This window comes from Gymnogyps californianus, chromosome 20 (genome assembly GCF_018139145.2).
Source record: "Gymnogyps californianus isolate 813 chromosome 20, ASM1813914v2, whole genome shotgun sequence".
In the NCBI taxonomy this organism is placed as follows: Eukaryota; Metazoa; Chordata; class Aves; order Accipitriformes; family Cathartidae; genus Gymnogyps; species Gymnogyps californianus.
This window is the reverse complement of record NC_059490.1, coordinates 10464606-10483280: the sequence shown is the minus strand read 5'-3', so window position 1 is coordinate 10483280 and position 18675 is coordinate 10464606. Positions and strand designations below refer to the sequence as shown.

Below are 18675 nucleotides of genomic sequence, written 5' to 3'. Positions count from 1 at the left end.
TTCTCCTGCGAGCATCTCTGATATGAGAAACATTTAGCATCTTGCCAGTTACGTGTTACATGAACCTTCAGAAATTAACCTAAACCCTTGCAGATTATTTTTTACTTCCCCCCAACACACACTGAGACATTGGCACTGACAAGGCGTTCCCAGGATCCATGCTTCTAAAACCAGTCTTAACACACTAATGATATTATCCGAGAGCTATGTTTATCAGAGTATGCCACTGGAGTTTGAAAGTCTTTTCCCAGTTACTTTCTTTCCTGGTTGGACATTGGGCACAGACAGCACTATGTCCTCAGCATGCTACTGAATTTCTCCCCTCATCCCCCTTTAGCAGGCAATAACTCTGTTGAAAATTCTTCTAGCAGGATATAATACCAGAAGTGTGACTTAAGGTTGCCAAGTTCACGAACAGGTGGCAGCCTACTTCTCTCGCAGGGAAATTACTTCTCTTGATTTACTAAATTCACACAGCAAACTGAATGAACTATGCCCATGTTAGAAGTCCAGTATGGGTCACCACTTCAATTGCTCTCCTCAGTCGCTGAGCCACGCACATCTCTGGGCTGTAGGGTGGAGAAAAAAAGAACCAGGCAGCTCACACTATTTGAAAGGAGAACAAGCACAAGACTTAAGAAGCAGCTTAAGCATCTGTTATTCTCCAGCCTGGTGGTGGAGGCCTTTCTGTGCACATTAGTGAGACACCATGAAAGGAATTTGGAGTATGCAGCGCTAGTTGTCTGCATTTTCACATAGGTACTCCCTTGCTCCATTGTCACTTGGTTTCTCTCCCACCTACAAATTCACATCTGCATAATGTCATTACTTTCAAGGCAACCTGTCTGGCTCGAGAGCACCATCAGATTCCTTTGGTCCCTAAAGCCAGTGTTTAATAGAGCCTGTAGGCATTCTAGAAAACACACAGAGCCCCAGGACAGCTGGTACTGGAGCCCCAGTGGGGACCAAGCTCCAGCTGTGCTACACACTCTAACACAGCAGGAGAGTCTGTCCCAGGCAGCTCAAGGTGGGCAAGTAGGTCTGTGATGCAGCCAAATGACTGCAGCTCACAGGGGCCACCTGAGCTGGCCTGGATACCAGTGATGGTTAGAGGCATTTTCCAGCTGCAGGCATTTCTACCTTCAGCAGTCCCACTGATTTCCATCATGCATCCCCTCACCCTGACACCTAGAACAAAGCTGAACAACTGCATGCTCCTCTGCTATTATTGTATTTAACACACTGCACTATTGCAGGAAGCTGTCCCAGCCAGGCAAGGAATTTGCAGTCTGGGGACCATCCATCCACAGAAACACCACTTGAACCCCAGATGAGAAGCCCCATTTCGTTAGAGCAATCCAGCTGCACCTAATTCAAACAGCAATGAGCTTGCTGTCTGCTTTCTTACATTACTTCTTCCTGAATCCTTCTGCTCCACTCTACATCAAGGGAAAAAAACATCATTTCTTTCCTCAAGAGCTAATTCCCACACACTGCAATGAGAGAAATGCAATGTTCTGAGCAATAAAAGCTGGAAAGTGGAATTATTTTCTGCACCATTCAGATGGAAATGAAGCCTAGCCTCAATTCTGCCACCCACCTGGAGCCATGGTATGATCCTATAGATCTTTGGATCAATACCGCATCATAGCTACAAAACTAGAAGGGGTGAAAAGAAGAGGCACAAAATCAAGGAGTGTAAATTTTAACTAAATTAGTTCTGTAAGGGTCGCCCCCTTCACTGCCACTTTTTGGCAAAAGGTACAGCAGTCAGCTGGGGGACAGAGGAGTGCAGACAGAGCATTTTTCTTCCTTTAAAGATAGCTGGTGTTTATTCTGAAGGCCATTATCCCTTACCCCCAAATAAACGCACAAGATTATGTTGCATGTTTTCTGTTTGCCTGTGTGTGGAGAGAACAAGAGAGAGTGATACACCCTGTATTATTTCTTAACGATTCACTAAATTGCAGCATCTCCACAGGAGGAGTGGTTTGAACCCCCTCCCTGGTTGCTATCCACCCAGGCATTTTGTTATAGGCTACCAGATGAGTTTCTGCCCACACAGTAGAGAGATGAAGAACGACAGGGGTTTGCATTTGTTTGCTTGTAATTTAGGGCTGCCTTACATCACAGCACATAGCTGAACACGACATCGTCAGGGAGAGCTGATGCTCAGGACTGTTTTCCCGACTGCCCGATTCCCTGGCTCTCCAGGGACATCTCCTTTGTGTCTGAGGGACAGTTATTTCATGGACTCCAGTACATGGGCTCCAGAGAAGCACTGCTCAGAAACCACCTGAGTGATAAAGGGGGATAAAATTGTGTTCCACATATTTATTTTGAACTCTCAGGGGCTTCCCACCTGGGAAGTTCACCTTGTTCCTCTTCTCCAGAGGAGACCCTGACCCCCACCATAGAGGTGGCCCAGAGACAGAGACCACTCTGCTGCAGAGGGCTGCCAGCCCCCACACCTCCAGCCACATCCCCAGAGACCAGAGAAGGAGAAACAAAACATCAGAGCTCTGCAAGTCCTTCAGTAGCTGCTTTCTACCGAGCAGAAGTACAAGAAGCCAAAGCCGCTTTCTACCAAGCAGAAGTACAAGAAGCCAAACACAGCCATACAGCAAGCCTGCTATGCATGCCAGGAACACCACACTGCTACAGCAACATCCTCACCCACCACCTCCACATCCCAGCCCCAGAGAAGAGAGCGGGAACACCTTACCTTCCCCACCAAGATGAACCCCACGCACGGGCCTCACACCAGAGCCTTGGAGCCAAAGCAGCAGCTCTACACGTGCTTTCCAAAGCAGGTACCAAGCAGGTCATGCCCCACCGGCCTGCAGCAGCCTGGCACAGGCACCACTCACTCTGCTGGAGAGGAGAGACTGGTTCCCCAGCTCCTCACTTATTTCCCCTGGGTCTTGCTAACCGCCCGCAGCTGCAGGCCCCCGTGATGGCAAGTGCAGGCAGGTTTGCTGGGGGGGAGCAGCCTGGCCTCCCTGCCCTGCTCAGCTGCTGGCCCCTCGTTAAAGACCCATCTTCAGGGTTTGAGCTGATGCATCAAAGGATATCTTGCTACTGGCCACCCAGACATTGTCTCCTAGCTCATATCTGAGACCAGCGTGGTAACAGTGCTGGTATTTATCACCTTCCAAAACACTGATGCCCTTCTACGGGAGTGCAATTCTTCAGTGCAGGGTTGCTTCCCTCTTTTTTTTTTTGGTTTAATCAGAAGTTTTACAAGATCTGATCCTCTCCTTATGCCCTCAGCTCCTGAAGTCCAGTGAATTCAGGCCTTTTGCCTTAAAAAATAAAAAGAAGTCCTTAATCCTCCTACCTGACAGGAAAAGCCAACAGATGACGATCCCCAAGGTCCGCACTGCAGTTCAAAAGAGCCCACAAGATTTTTTTTAGCTTTCAGTATTTCCTGAGTTTTTTCATGACTGTGAATGCCCACAGTTAACAACAGTGTAACATTGAGCCCAAATCCTTAACTATTGTACCCAGGGCAGCCGCCGCACGTTCCACCTCTCATCAGCCCTGATCCCACAGCGAGAGCCACGCAGGCAGACCGCTGTCTTACACAGGGCACAGAAGTTCGTTCTCCTGGATTTCATTGCAGGTTCCTAATCAAGGGCAATATTTATAACCCTAGGTTTATTTCTGTGGTGTCCCCAAACACTTTAGCTAATAGAGATGAACCTTCTAGTACCAGTTTATCTTTTCTCCTTTATGCCAATATTTAATGCCTTCTTTCATCCACTTCAGTAATGAATCATCTGTTTTTGTATGATTAGGGTTATGAACAGCTCAGTACTTGTGCAATGGAACATTAGGGCAGGGATATAGATGCCCATAGGACAGAGATAAGGATTCATGAAAGAGGAGACTGGGCTGATTTGAGAGAAATGCGTTTAAAAATGCATTAGTGAAGAGTAACAGAATGAAAATACTTGATGAATATTTTAAGTGGCCAAATATTAAAAGTGTGTAGGTGTGTGTGTATATATATATTCACAAAATGAAAGGCACTGGTTTTAATGTCCAACCAATCTTTAATTTGCACCACTGATGGGATTTATCTGAATTTGGGGCATGAGTCTGCAAGGTGCTTAGCCTGCCGGTCCAGGTCTGGAAAAGCTTTGAAGCACTGATTTCATAGTGGGTTTATTCATATGAGGGAAGTACAGGTTAAAGTACAGGATACACTGAGCTGTTCTGTGGGGACAGCCTGCCACGACCCATGTCTCCCAGCACTGAATACTTCAGGTGAAGACAAAGACTGTAATACTGTAGCAGTCAGTGTTTTACAGGGAAAAAAATACAGAACATCAAAATTTTACCCATGGTCTCAGCATCTGTAGATGTAAAAGAGAAAGCAATGCTTTCAGAGACTCCTGGGAGGCTTACCATTGCAAGTGACCAACAACCAGAACTTTGCAGTATGAGTTCAAGGTCCTCAGTGACTCATGATTAGATAAATCCTCATAAGTTCCCATCTCTATAAGATACATACAAAATTCATTGCAAAAAAAATATTTTTTTTCTAATGAAAAACTGCATAAAAAGGCCAGAAACCAATAAAACTCCTTAAAAAATAAGTCACGTTCATTGTAATAATCCTGAAACAATCAAATTAAGAACAAGGTTTTTTTATACTCCTACGCACATGCATATACATGGAGGTGGATAAAGTTCTTTCTCTCAGATGACAACAATTTTACAGGAAAGTTCAAAAAATCTATAAAAAATACATCTCATTAAATCTTGAAGCATTTTTTCATAAGAGATTGTAAAGCCTTTAAGAGGTTTCAGCATTACTACCTAAAAGGACAGAGTACTCTCCCCTGTTATTAAAATGACCCAGAAGTAAGAGGAGGTTAAGTACTGCAAGGACCCAGCCCTGAGTGCACATCAGTCAAAATAAAAAAATAAACAATTATACATGCTTTGATTTCTGTGTCCTGAGGTTTTCATTACTCGGCGGGACAGCCTTTAAGCGCACACTAAGATCCCATGAAGCCCTAACAGAATGGGCACATACCAGAGTGATGCAATAGAGCGACCACATCTCTGCATGTTTTTTTGGATGACCAACTTCCTGTTGGAATGAGTATTTTAAAGCTGGGAAGAATTTGTAACATTATAAAATTAACAAATGTTTTGGGGAACTTGCACTCTCGGACCTTTTTAAAAAGATGTAAAAAAATACAGGTTGATTCACAGAGGTTTTGTTATAGACTGCTGCCTTTTCTCCCTTCGGACTGGCGTCTAAAGATGGCAGTGAAAGCTGTACCTGTACTTCTCAGACCTCTTGCTAAACTGAACCTTAATTTTCTGGCCGTAGTTCAGAACGATTGCAGACGTCGGTACGCTGCGATGCACGCTGCACGCACCCCCTGTGCCATGTGCCGGCACAAAGCTTCAGAGCAGCCACGGGGACCCGTCTGTACCTGGCACACGCGTCACTGCTGGCAGCGTGAAACAAAATCCATGGGGGATCTCCTACCTGAGCTGCACATTGACTCATCGCAACACTCAATCGTGTTTTTGCTTAAATACTCCCACCAAAGAAACCCCAACGATCTCCAGTCAAGAGATCCGTCGCCAACTGCAATGCTTCCTCCACCCACAGACAAGACCGGCATGCTCATTACCAAAAGCATATAAGGCTTCTGCAGGCTCAAAACATCTCGCAAACACTTTTAATTAATTTTTCCAGCATGCAGGATGAGTAAACACACTATTGTTGATGCTGTCGGCTGTTTGATATAAGTCCCAGACCTCTTTCAGTTTCACTCAGAAATACTTTGACCTCTGTCAAAAATTCATTGACAATAAGGTCCCTCCAAGTAAATGTTTGCAACAGCAACAAAAGAGGAGGTAATAGTGTGCCTGCTATGCATACAAGAGGCATAATACTGGTTTAGATTTCTATGGTAATTTCTTCAGCTACAGTATCAAGCTTTGGCGACTTTTTAACTGCTGAATTACTGTAATATTTCTCATAAGAAATCCTGAAATCTAGGTTCCAGACATAAAAACTCCTTAGATATATTTTGTACCTAGCGAAAAGCTAAATCTTTATTTATTTATTTATCACTACTGCACTCAAAGGAAAGGGTGGCCAGCAGTCTGTGAAATTATTGTTTGCTTCTGAATGTAGTTACCACAGCTGAGGACTTAATACTTGGCTAATGCCTGCGATCCTTATTAACATAAATATTGTAACAGTCAGGCAGGATGGAAGTCATACATGAGATAAGATCTTGTCTGTTTCTGGTGATATGATCTCAACACTAGTCAATTAAAACTGCTGGAGTATTTCGTAATCATTGTCATATCAAATTACCGCACTGATGCATACGTTAAGTAGGAAAAGTTATTATATTACCGCGTGGGGCGAAAGAAGGGCTAAAAGAATACTGCAGCGCTAGTAGTTTATGGAGACATAAAAATAACCGTGGACAGTGTTATAGTTATTCTGAGGACCACTATAATTGTATAATAATTCTGTTTACACTTGTCCATCCCATTTTTCTTATAGGAAGTTATATATGAAATGATTCTACAGGACTGTTCAAGGGACTAAGATATAAACCCTGGGAGATTGTTTTTCCTTACTCTTACCAATGGCACTTTACAACGTACTCTTCTTTGCAGAGGCTGACTTCGGGTAGTCAATATAACATATTCCTATAAGACTGTCAGTAGGATTGGTAGGGTAATTTGCAGAGGTTTTGTGGATCTGCAAATTGAGAATCAGCCCTTGGAGGATTAAGGTTTCAAATTTAATTTTACGCTAATTCTAGGCATTTTTTGAAAAACGACAAGCTTGGCTTTACTACCTCATATACAACATTATTTACTTCGCCTTGGGCTCTTGTTATTGTTTTGGGAGGATACCAAGCTAATGTAACACTGCCCTAGCTGCTTATATGCATCGAGCAAGGCCATTTGCATGCGGCGTGTCTGACAATTAAGTGCGACACTGCAGAGTTCATCGGCAAGTAAGCCCGCATTTGGTATTAAGAAGTGCCGAGGCCTGATCCTGCTCCTCTCTTGCTGGTGAACGTCAGCAGCGGTTAACAGCCCATACTATGCAAAAGGCATGCGGGTTCACGTCGAATGATCCCCTCCAAAAAGATCTGCCATTCCTGTCAATCAATTCCTTTTTATGACTCCTGGATTGTTTTCTTATGTCACCAGGATTAGTAGTTTGTATTTTTAATTGGAAATATCTCCCAGAAAACCTGACTAACGTCAGGGCCCCGCCATGAGAAACACAGCGCAAACACAAAGTTAGAGAAAGTTCTTGCCCCCAAAATCTCCAGTCTGAAATCTCAATAGTGTCAAGTTCCAAGACCATACACAGGACACATAATCTTATTTGCTGGAATAAATTGCAGATTGTTATTTTTTTTAAAAGGAAAAAAAAAATAAAATTGGAGAGCACTTCTAGAAATGAGTAAGGTTTCACCTAGTGATAAAGGTAGTTATGCTCCAGTAATGAGGAGAAAGGGAACTTGCTATCAAGAATTAATGAGATCACAAAGAACAGGCAGGGGAAGTGAACATTTTTAAAATGTCCCTGCTGAACACCAGGAATAATAGAGTGAGAAAAAATGGAGTAGATCCCTGTGGTAAAAACTATTAGAGGCGGCGAATTATAAAACTATTAACCAGAATGTAACTCCCAATTAAAAGATGATTTAACACTGGAATCTGATGGATGAATTTTGATTAAATGGAGAACTATTAGGAGCCCTGGGAAATGGACTTCTCCTGCCAGTTCTAAAAGTTAAAAGGCAGTTTGATATAAAAATTTATAAATTAAGGTTAATTACTTTAAATAACATGGCTGGAAGCAATAAAAAGAAATTTATAATATTCTCTGGAGTTTTAGGAAAATAATATAGATATCCGCACCTCTCAATGGAAAATCGAATTAGCGTCCCCAAGTACAGGTTGACAAAGACAAAGGCAAAATACACGGGCTGACAAAGGGGCTGCACGGGAAGCTGAACGACTCATAGCCTTTGATCTGCCAGAAAACTCCTTGTCCAGTGCCACAGTGACTCTGTTCTCAGCGTTTTTGTGCAAAGGAGCGGTGCTTCTTCACTTCGGCCTTTGAAACCCCCAGTGAGCACGCTGCAAACCAAACGATGGATGCCGAAGATGTCCAAAAAGGCAGGCTGATTCTCCTGCCCTTGAAGAAAGGTTTGGCTCTACAAGCAGGTAGGCAAAAATTGATATCAGGTAACCAAATCTGTGATAGCAATGGGAGGGGACACAGTAGCCCAAAGCAAGGTCAAACAGTCCTTCTCTTAAGGGCTCATCATTGTTACTTATAAACCTTTAAATATTGTAAGAAATGATTCAGCCTAGGCGAGGAACGGGCTTGTCCAGAGAGGTGTTGTGGGTTATTCAGAAATGCGGAGTTGGAGAGCGAGCGCTGCCCAGCTCCCAGAGACCGCGGGTGCCTGCTCCGGCCGGAGGGCTCTCAAATGCACGACAGGGAAGCTCAGCTGGAGGTGGGTTACAATACATTACACCAGTTCTTGTGGAATACGCTTTAATGTAGAGAAAGAAGAGTGTTTGGGGGGTAAGGCACTGAGTTCAGCCTGAATCTCGTTTATCCTTTCAAGTGGATCCCACGGAGGAGGTGGGGATTGAGGAAGAAAAGCATGTGCCCATGTCACTCCACATTAACTGCCTGGACTGGATCGTTCCCCGAGGAAATACAGCAGAAGGCCGCAGAAGAGGAAAAGGCTTCTCCTGTGACAGCCTCCTGGGGCTTTGATACAACCATTGCCAAAGAGGGTCACAGAGGAGGCAGAAAGCCTGGAAGGTTTCCACAGATCCCAAAGGATTCCCAGGGAGCTGGAATCATTATACGGAGACATTCTCCACTAATAGAAATGTCTCCTTGCCCCCCTGCTCCACTCTGACCTAGCTGGCAAGGGATCTTCCTCTGAGCGTCGCAGACAGGAGAAGAGAGCATTCGCCAGACAACCGCCACGGGTCAGGTCGCACCAGCTTCTCCAGCTCCGCAGTGCCAGGACGCCGAGGAAGGCTCCCACTCCTTTCCTCTGTATGCACCCCAGGCCCATGAAGGCTCCCACAGGGAGCGTGGAGCATGCTGCACACTGGCTCCAGCTCCTGTTTTACTCCTTACCAAACCCAAACGAAGGGGCAGATCTCTGCAGGCTGACGTTGAGAGTCTGAACCAGACCCCAGATGTCTTCTGTCCCTCCGCTCCATGAACACCTGGCCCTGGGGAAGGCCGAGGTGGAGGAAGCAGTCGTGCATCCCACGTTCTGCTGCTCATCCAACTGGATGTGTGCCCTCCCGATCGCTCACTGCTCGGAGTTTGGGTCCTTTCTGTGCCTTTCGAATGACTGTGCGGTTGTGGGCCCACCAAATTCTCCCTTCCCCAGCTTCTGTTCTCCTGCTGCCCGGTGTACCTATGCACCCCTATGTCTGTCCGTTTACATACAAACACACACTGTTTCAGCCTCCTCCTGTCACCTTCCTCCCTCGCTGTCCCCCCAGGGGTGATCCTGTGCCCGTTCACTTGGATCTAAACCCGGGATACCCCCCCCACCACACACAGTAACCCACCCCGCTCTCTGAGTTACCACTCTGTTCCACACCATGATCAGAAAACCTCTCTGCTGAGTGAGCAATTTTTTCTAGTTTTCGGTCCCTTTGAGTGTTGACCCTTGAAATTTCCAGCTCCTCCCTACCCCCTTCCCCACACACACTGCTTCAGAGTCACCCCATGCCCCCCGTTCTTTGTCTTACAGCCTTCCCTGCCCCAGCCAGGGTAAGTGCACCGCTGCTCCTTTAAGGCTCGGTGCCTGTAAGTGATTACTCTTGGCTATCACTTTTTCTATATCAGACATGTCATGGTGAAGAATCTTCAACCTTGACTCTTACAGCTGCCCTAATTATAGGACATATTTTTGGTGCTGTGTCTTTATTCCTTTCCGTGCTGGCACTCTGACCCCGGTGCTTCCTCCGTCGCGCTTGTGTTAACAAGGTTGTCCATTCTACAGTTTCCTCACTCTGATTTGTAACTCGAAATTACCATATCTGGCTTTCACTCACTGACAACCGTCACTTTAAATAGGCCTTTTAAAGTTAATACGATGTCCATTCTAAAGTGGAGTATTACTTTTCAGTGATGTTAAATGAGCAATTTAAGGAGCTATAGGCTTTTCTTATAAGAAAAATTAAATTTTATCTGCTACTTAATTTATGAATAGGGCTAACCCTAAACAAATCTGTCATAAGCTGCTGCCACCCCTAAAAAAAATAATAATACAAGAATAACTCTAGTTAATGGTGGTAAAATACAGAAGAAATATACGAATTATTCATAAAAACATGTCTAGCTCACACTTTTTAGAGCCTCAGGTACATGCTGCAGCAGGAATATACTCCCTTTTAGGTCTCACCCAGTGAACCTAGTGGATCCGTGGCCAACAGGGACAATATCACTGACTGGGAAACGTTCGATCAGTGCTATCATGCTATCAGTGGTGCCTCAGTACGTAGAACAGTTTTCTACTTGCTAGTTCACGCTGTCTCACGGAAGGATATTTAGACTAACATACATTTTTGCCGAGATGGATGGAATTCAGCTACTGCTGGAAACGGCTTTGTCCCATTCCTTCAACGCCACAGATGATCAGTGAGGAGCCTGCCCAGCTTTCCTCCAAAAAAGGCAAGGCTTCACAGCCTGCTGAAAAGGAAGGGGATAATGATTCTCCGATGAAATCAGGGGAGCAGAAGCTGAGAGATCTGGCCTGTGTCCGTGGTTTATCACTCACGCCCTGCTACGCCATGCTCTCTGACCAGGGTTTTCAGAGTGCCTGTTCTCTTCTGAAAGCCTCGGTCTCCATCCCTCTGCCGTCCACCATTGCCTAAGCGAGGCCATAAACCTCCCCACTTCTCACTGGGTTGCGGGACTAAGTTCCCTCCTGTTTGGCAAATGATTTGAGAACAAACCTCCCTTCTTGCAGAAAGCCCCTACCTCCAGGCAGCTCAAGCAGCTCCAACCTGCCTGAGATTTCAGTGTTCATGTGGGATCAACATGCTGGGCCTAATGTTTTTCCCCTGCCTTCTGAAAGGTCAGAACGGCAGTATATTGAATCTCTAAACATACTGATCACACAGCTCTGCTAGCTCACTAGAATCCATTAATATCCAAGATACTGGAAGGGAAAGGGAAAAAAACCTTCCTCCATGAACTTAAATCAATTAGCTGGGACTAAAAAATGTAGATTCTTGTGGAAGAATAAAAAATGGAAAACACCAGGCCTCATTATCCTGTCCCTGAAGTGCCAGAGGGTAAAATTATCTTTCATGATGATGTTCTGCATTGATTAGTCAAACATGTAGGAAATCATATTAAAGATTTGACACCTGATGTGGGATCAGAAGAGCTGTGTGCTACAAAAGCACATGCAAATGTCGTGGTGAAGCGGTACGTGCTTTGGCCAAAGGAAAGGAAGACAAGAGATTGTGGAAATATGATGGGAAAAAGAAAACTTGGAAAATTCCCTGTGGAAGAATCTTGTAGGTTTTAATGCTCGGTTCAAGAAAAAAGAAAAAAATCTGTTTCCACAGAAGGCACTTCAAGAAGCTATATAATAATTTCCAGATCATTTCTTCTTTGCTTTTTGTTAATTATCGTGTAGAACCCTGTACCCAGAAGTTGATTAGATGCATTCAGGTTCAATAGGCAGAGTAAATTCTAGACAGCCATATGCAGAAATCAAGTACTCTCAAAGAGACACGTTATCAAGGTTTATAGTTCCGTAGTGACCTCACGGTGGATTCAATAAAAAAATAGATAAAGCTAGAATTAATGGAAAGAAATATCGCCCCGAAATAGGAGACCAAGATCTACCGGTGGATTGAACTGATGTAACTTACTCAACTTCAAAGAAGCCACAGTGACTTACACCACCTGAGACCAGGCTCTTGCAGTCACCCTAAGAGCAGGGCAGAAAAGGCTGATCAGATCCCTTTGGACCAAGGGTGAAATCCTGGCCTTGCTGGAATCCACAGAGAAGTCTCCATGATCCCTGTCTCTGCAAACACCTCCACAATAAGCATCTGTGTCCTCCAGAGCTGCAAAAGGATCATAAATGACTGCAGCTCTTGTCTCCTGAGTACCTGCAGCACCATGGTGAAAAAGAGCTGTGTCTTCAGCGTCAGCCAGGTACCAGGTTAGAGGCAAATCAGCCCCTGTATTGACAGAAGCCATTTCACTGAGCTCCAGAGCTGTTACAGTCCCAAATCAGGAAGGGGAAAGAAACAACTTTTAGCTATTTAAGTAGTGCCACTGCCATAGTGAGTGATCTTGCCTGAATCAAGGCCAGAGACACAGCATTGCTACAAGAATCTGCCGTTTAATATTAAAGCCTTGCAAACCAAGTAGCCTGCAAGAGTGGCTTTTCTCATGACTCTTTACTGGTGGTGAGGATCATAATGTGCGTCTCTATGATCAAAATGCTGACTGCCTTCAAAACCAGACGAACCATTAGATGAAAACATTGTATAAAATCATTATAGGCCTATGCTCTTATCAGACAACCATAATCAGCAGCTCTGGGATCTTCCAGCACTTCAGGGCTAATTTCTACGTCAGTGTTAAGTAAATTCCATGGCATGGATAACCTAAATTATTTGGCAGATTAGACTGCAGCAAGCATAGCAAACATTACTTAAAACGTTTTTAAAACTGCTGTACAAAAAGTGCACTATAGCGATAAATTAGAGCAATACCTAATTAATATGCACAAAAAGCCCTATAGTTAAATAATTTTAACCCCTTCCTTACCACTGATTCTTAAGAATGATGTGAACAGAACACATACTGCAATCAGCTAAGCAGAAAAACATCTTGGTTATAAGATGAGGCTGCCAGGAGTGCAAATGTCTAACAGAAGAAAACCACCCATAAACAGAGTGAGCGACTGAGGCTTCCCCATTCAAAACTATGTTCTTCCTCTCATTACTCCGATGTCAGCATCACTCTACCAATTCATCCAGCTCTCTTAGCATTGAGCTCCTTACCTCAAGTTCTCTCTCCCTGTTTATTTCCACTGCCTTGTGAATATGAACATTTTTCTCCCTTCTGGACTATAAGAACAAAGAATTTTTACTGTAGGGCAAGACTCAGAACATGATACCGCCCATCGCTTCATCTGATACGTGCTCCCTACTTCTTCCCACCACCCTACCATATTCTGCCTCCACATTGTTGTTCCACAACATAAAGGCACGCGCTTGATGTATGGCCCACCCACCCATCGAAGGTCCATGCTGCCTTCAGCAAGGTTCTCACCCATGCACTCTCAGTTCTCTCTGTTGTTCTTTCAAAAAGGATTCTCCCTTTCTTCTCTGGCTTTACTTCCATCTCATACTTGGTATTTAGACCCAGCAATGACCATCACAGTCCCTTGGCAGTTTTCTGTGCAGACGTGGGGCAAGCAGCAGAGCAGTTTTCAAGATGCTTTACGACCCCACGCAGCTGTATTCAGACTGGAACATTTGAACTCCAAACTGAGCAATTGAACTCACATCAAAATTGCTGCTGACAGTGTAACTGAATAAAAGACCTACTTTTCTAATCCCTGAGGCCAATACAAGAAACAGTGGTGAAGAAATGGATATTTTTCATCCATTTGGCTGCAGTGATCACCATTAAATTTGAACATAAAGCTCAAAAGACCCATGTAGTGTCACCAAAAATCCTGGAGTGGACTGTCAGATGGTAGTAAATCACTTGGAAATGACTTTATGGGTGGAATCATAAAGTGATTTTGGAGCAAAAGTTTTATAGAAAATCACTGAGTTCTGGGGGGAAGGAAAGTTTTGATTTCTCCCCTTCCTCCTTTTTTTGCTCTCAGTGCCGACCACCCCACCCCATCCCACCAACAAATTAATCAGGTTTGAGTGCCCAGTTTAAAATTTCTCAGGGAACATCTGTCTGGTTTGTCTGTATTTGCAGAGGGACAGCATGTACTGCTGAAGACCACGACCTCCTGATGATGCTTGTGTCACCCTGGAGACAGGGGTGACCTCACAGCATGAGAAAAGCAGGCTACATCTGCAGAAGATGATTTTATGGGCACAAAGTTACAGAAAACCACTGACAAGAAGCCGATACAGCTGATGCACTTTCCTGGACTATTTAGACAAATGGGCTACACAATATAGTCCCACTGGCAGCTCCGTGAGTAGTGGGGTAGCAGGAGGCAAGTACAGTATCCATATATTCACAGGTACCTCTAATGTACACAAAAATATATAATAAGCATCAGCAGTCTTCATTAGAGTGCAACCAAGAATTATGGAGATCCTAACCTTGCAAGACGAATAAATTATTGCCAGAGGATTATTATGTATTCTAACAATATCTAATGTACCTCTTTGTCTCTCATAAATTACAGGGCATCCTCTGACTCCTAGAATACACTCTGTCTCATGCATAGCCACTATATGGTCTTTTTTTTCTCTAAATACACACAATAGAAACTCTAATCAGCACGGTCTTGCATAGAGATTTTAATAGCCGAGAAAAACGTACTTGTAGTCACACGTTCACTGGCCTGGTGCAACTATTTCAATTACCAAAGCAAATGACCACAATTTAAATGTGCTGATAAAGGGGAAGCTCATTTGCAGTGTGTATGTAAGAATATCATTATTACCTACACACACACCCCTGTTCACAGTTCCATGGGAATTTTACCATTGTACAAAGTATCTCCACCCAGCGCAGGCTATAGTAGAGTCTCCATGATCGTTTGACTTTCTGCCTTTCAGTCAAAAAATTGCCAATAACACCTGCTTCTGCATTGACTTATCCAATGCGGACTTAACAACGACTCCCAATAGTAAGTCATCAAACGCAGTTCATTCCAGCAATCAAAAACAAAAAATTCCTTGTATTTTAACACCTTCCACTTACAACCGGTTAGAGATGACACCTAGCAAATCTTAGGCCCTGGTACTCTGTGTGCATCAGCACCAGCTAAGCTAGCTGATTTACATCAATAAATAGCTGGCCCTCAGGTGATCTTGAAATTAGCAGAACTTAGTGCATTTGCCCTTCTTTGCTGAGTGCTTTTGTCCGCATCCAGGCAGCACTGTAATTGGCTATTGTTTTCCAGTAGATTTATCCAGACACTGGATACCCGCTTCAAGATTTTTAAATGTCTGGATATACCAAAAAGCACCACAGAGTTAGAAAGTTCCGTGCCCCAGAACCAGCTCTTTTATTGTCCATTTCTGCTGGGAAAGACATGAAAAATACTTTTGGTTGTGTGTTGCATTAAAACTGCAAAGGAAGCTAAAATTACTTTTAAACGTCCCATGCCATTTACAAGGCCACAAGGACAATTGTTCTGCATTATTCTCTCAAATTCTTTCTGTTTCAGGTTCCTTTTACCACTATCACATATACACACACACACATTCACATCCTCCTTGAATATGAAGAGTCCAAGAAGGATATGGTGCATAAGCCTTCATGGGCTGTCTTTTTAATATATATTAACAAGATGACGGATACCCTGAGTAGACTGGTCAGGGAAAGCAAATGAAGACAAGAAATATTCTCAGGGTGTTATTGATTAACTGTTTTTCAGAACAGAGGGAATCATTTTTAACTGGTTTAAACTATGATGGACTCAAGTGGAAAATGCAAGCAGAGTTAGCAAGGAGCATAATTGACTGGGCATGGAACTAAGTAACCTCTCAGCACGCTGGAAGTGGTGGAGCGAGGGGGGTTACAGCCGGGGCTGCTCCGGACCCAGAGCCCTTTCTTCCCAAAGTGAACTCTGCCAGCAGCCAAAGACGACAACGACAAGAAGTAAAGGGAGGGGGAAAAAAGGGGAAAGAAAAAAAAAAAAAAAGGTCCAGCCACTCAGTTACATGATCTAAATTCTAATCAAACATCATTTAAAGCATGTTTTATTTCAGCCTCTGGAGAGATAGTCCCTCCTGACTCCTCACCATGGCAACCGGTGTCTCATTTCAGAAGTGTCATGCCACATTATCATCTTGCCGGCTCACACACTCCTGCCTGACAAGTTCTCTCTGCCCCTTGTGACAACCGTTCCAGGCTTATGCTGTTTATTTTTGGTGTCAGGCTGGCCCTGGCAGATTGAAAGGCAACCTCAACCCCTTGAACAACAAGCACCACACCCCACTTGGTGATAAGAGATGATTTGAGAAGATATTTGCTTACATGTGTATAAGCTATTTGCTGTATGATGAAGCCCCGGTGTGTCTGTGTGAATGCACGCATACGTATGTGTGTGCAAAGGGGAAGGAAATGGAGAAGCGTAACGTTTCATGAGAAAGCAAACAATTCATTTCAGATCCCAGGTAGTAGATTTCAATCATCAGATCCTGTTATTCACACAGAACAATATGAAATATAGGCCAAAAAGGCATCATAGGTACTCTCTCCTAAGAGACATGCATGCAAAGCTAGACATTGTCTCTGCAAAGTACCCTCGCTGCGTCCCTGCAGAGTGCTGCGAGATACAGCAGCAAAGGCACACCACGGAAGGAATGGGGACAAAACGTAATATTAATTTGCTAAAGGAACACGCTAGAGAGACACTTTGGGCCAGATTCGTCTCTGCTATTGTGGTGTCAATTTGGAGCAACATCATTTCTGTCGATGAATTACTTGGGATCATCTGCAATCAGAATGACAGAATCTCTACTCATATTCGAGGGACGGATTCAGTTCATCACAGCCAAGACTTCCTTTTAACTATGTGTTTTGTACAGCCTCTACATAGGTAGGGCTAAGTCTACAGCTGAGCTTCTTGGTGTAAGCACAATAACAATGCTGATACTAACTATAAAAGTATGTATTACATTTACTTTTAATAGTAAACATAAGAAAATAGCAGTATTTTTGACATTCATTTGACTGCTGAGACAGTGGCAGTAAAGCAGTGCTTCTTTCCATTCAGGAGACCCAGAATTAGAAACAGTTTCCTACGTTCCCATGCAAGCAGGTAGAGACCAAAGTGTTCCGGGATTAATTGTTGTGTTGTTATCTATCATTAAGCCAGGAGGGAAGCCCTAGGGTGTCAGATATGATGTCTAGGTAGCAACACCACAAAGAAGAAATGAAGAAATAGGTGTTGGCAGTAAAGACGTCAGCACAGATTTTGTATTTACTATCCAGACCAGTTTCTCTACCCCATGAGAGAAGATGGGTGAGGATGCGCTCTGGAACAACGCACTAAATGAAGGGAACACCCCTCTCAGCTAAAACAGCGGGAGTCATGAAAAGTGATTTTTTTTTCACACAAGTTGCAACTATGCTGAGACAGTTAGAATCTTGGTCTTATGTTAACCAGTAACTGATTTCCCAATTATCATTTTCATGGACAATAATCAATTTTAATATTGCTAACCAAATTAATTGAATGTCATTTTCACAACAGCCACACAAACCCCGCAGAATGTCTGACTGTGATGGGTCACTCAACACTGTCACAGTCACCAGGAACATCATTATCATAATCTTTGTACATTTTTCCACCAGAGAGCCAAAAGAGTAACTTACAACACTGAAATATCAGCCAGTTGCTTGCGAACATTTTACTTAAAGGAGAAAAGCAGCATTAAATGCAGTCCGTGTGGTAAAGGGCTTATATATTTCAGGTCATCTACAGACATTGGAGTTCCCATCCACACATGTCATGGAGAGAACAGAGCATCATCCTCTGATAAGCAGCCAAAAAGGACTGATTTCTGGAAATGTCATTGTGATTTTTTTCACACAAGTGATTAGGAAGCTGGTTACGGACAATGTGCCACAAATACAATTGCTGTGGTGATCTCTTTTTCCTGCTTAACATAGGTCATCAAACCTCTGTACCCATTCCTCTGTGGCTATGTCTATCCCAACGGATAGCTGAACTCCTCTAGCAAAGATCACCAGGCTGTGAATAATATCTACAGAGTTGTTGATGGAAAGACTGATTCTAAAGTTAATCCATATGATGGGACAGTACAAAAAGAAAAAGGTCTTGAACCACTTCTGTTGAAGACAGCCATCACATGGACAACACAATGATGGTCTCTAAGAGACACAGCAGCTGAACAAATGGCCCCGCTAGTGACAAGTGGGACGACACCAAATGCAGGGTTCATAACTACTTTTGGCAGTGATGAGTGTTTTGGGCAAAGCTGGTATCAGCCATGCCTCACAAATTGTTCTCACCTTTTCAAAGCTGTGTGGTGAGAAAGGAGCCCATGATGGAAGAAATGAACATCGGAGAAGGTTGGAAGAGGAACAGTGTGAAGCCTGGCACAGCACTGCAAAACAAGGTGCAACAGCATTTAAAAGATGGCTGCAAGACTTTTCAAACCGAGATAGTCCAAAGCAGAGCTTCTCCATCACACACACATCGTTAGGGATATAAATGAATAGCATACGCAATTTGTGGACAATCTCTTGCCTCTACCGAAGGCTATAAAATTCATCCAGTATGCAACCCAAAGACTGAATGTCAGTTGGGGCAAGGGATGAAAATTCTCTTGAAAAAGTGAGACATGCTGACATCACATAACTATATGCCTACAGTTGTGCATTTAATTTAGTTTACAGGCATATCT

At 43.7% G+C, this 18675-nt stretch overlaps 1 long non-coding RNA gene across 2 annotated transcripts in view; it reads right to left on the bottom strand.

Moving 5' to 3' along the window:
* The window catches only part of LOC127024498 (uncharacterized), a 212956-nt gene extending 210114 nt beyond the window's left edge, over positions 1–2842 (bottom strand). For both annotated transcript variants that reach the window (XR_007767559.1, XR_007767558.1), the window contains exon 1: positions 2726–2842. This is a non-coding gene — a long non-coding RNA (uncharacterized LOC127024498). The remainder of the gene's footprint in view (positions 1–2725) is intronic.
* Between the last annotated feature and the right edge of the window lie 15833 nt (positions 2843–18675).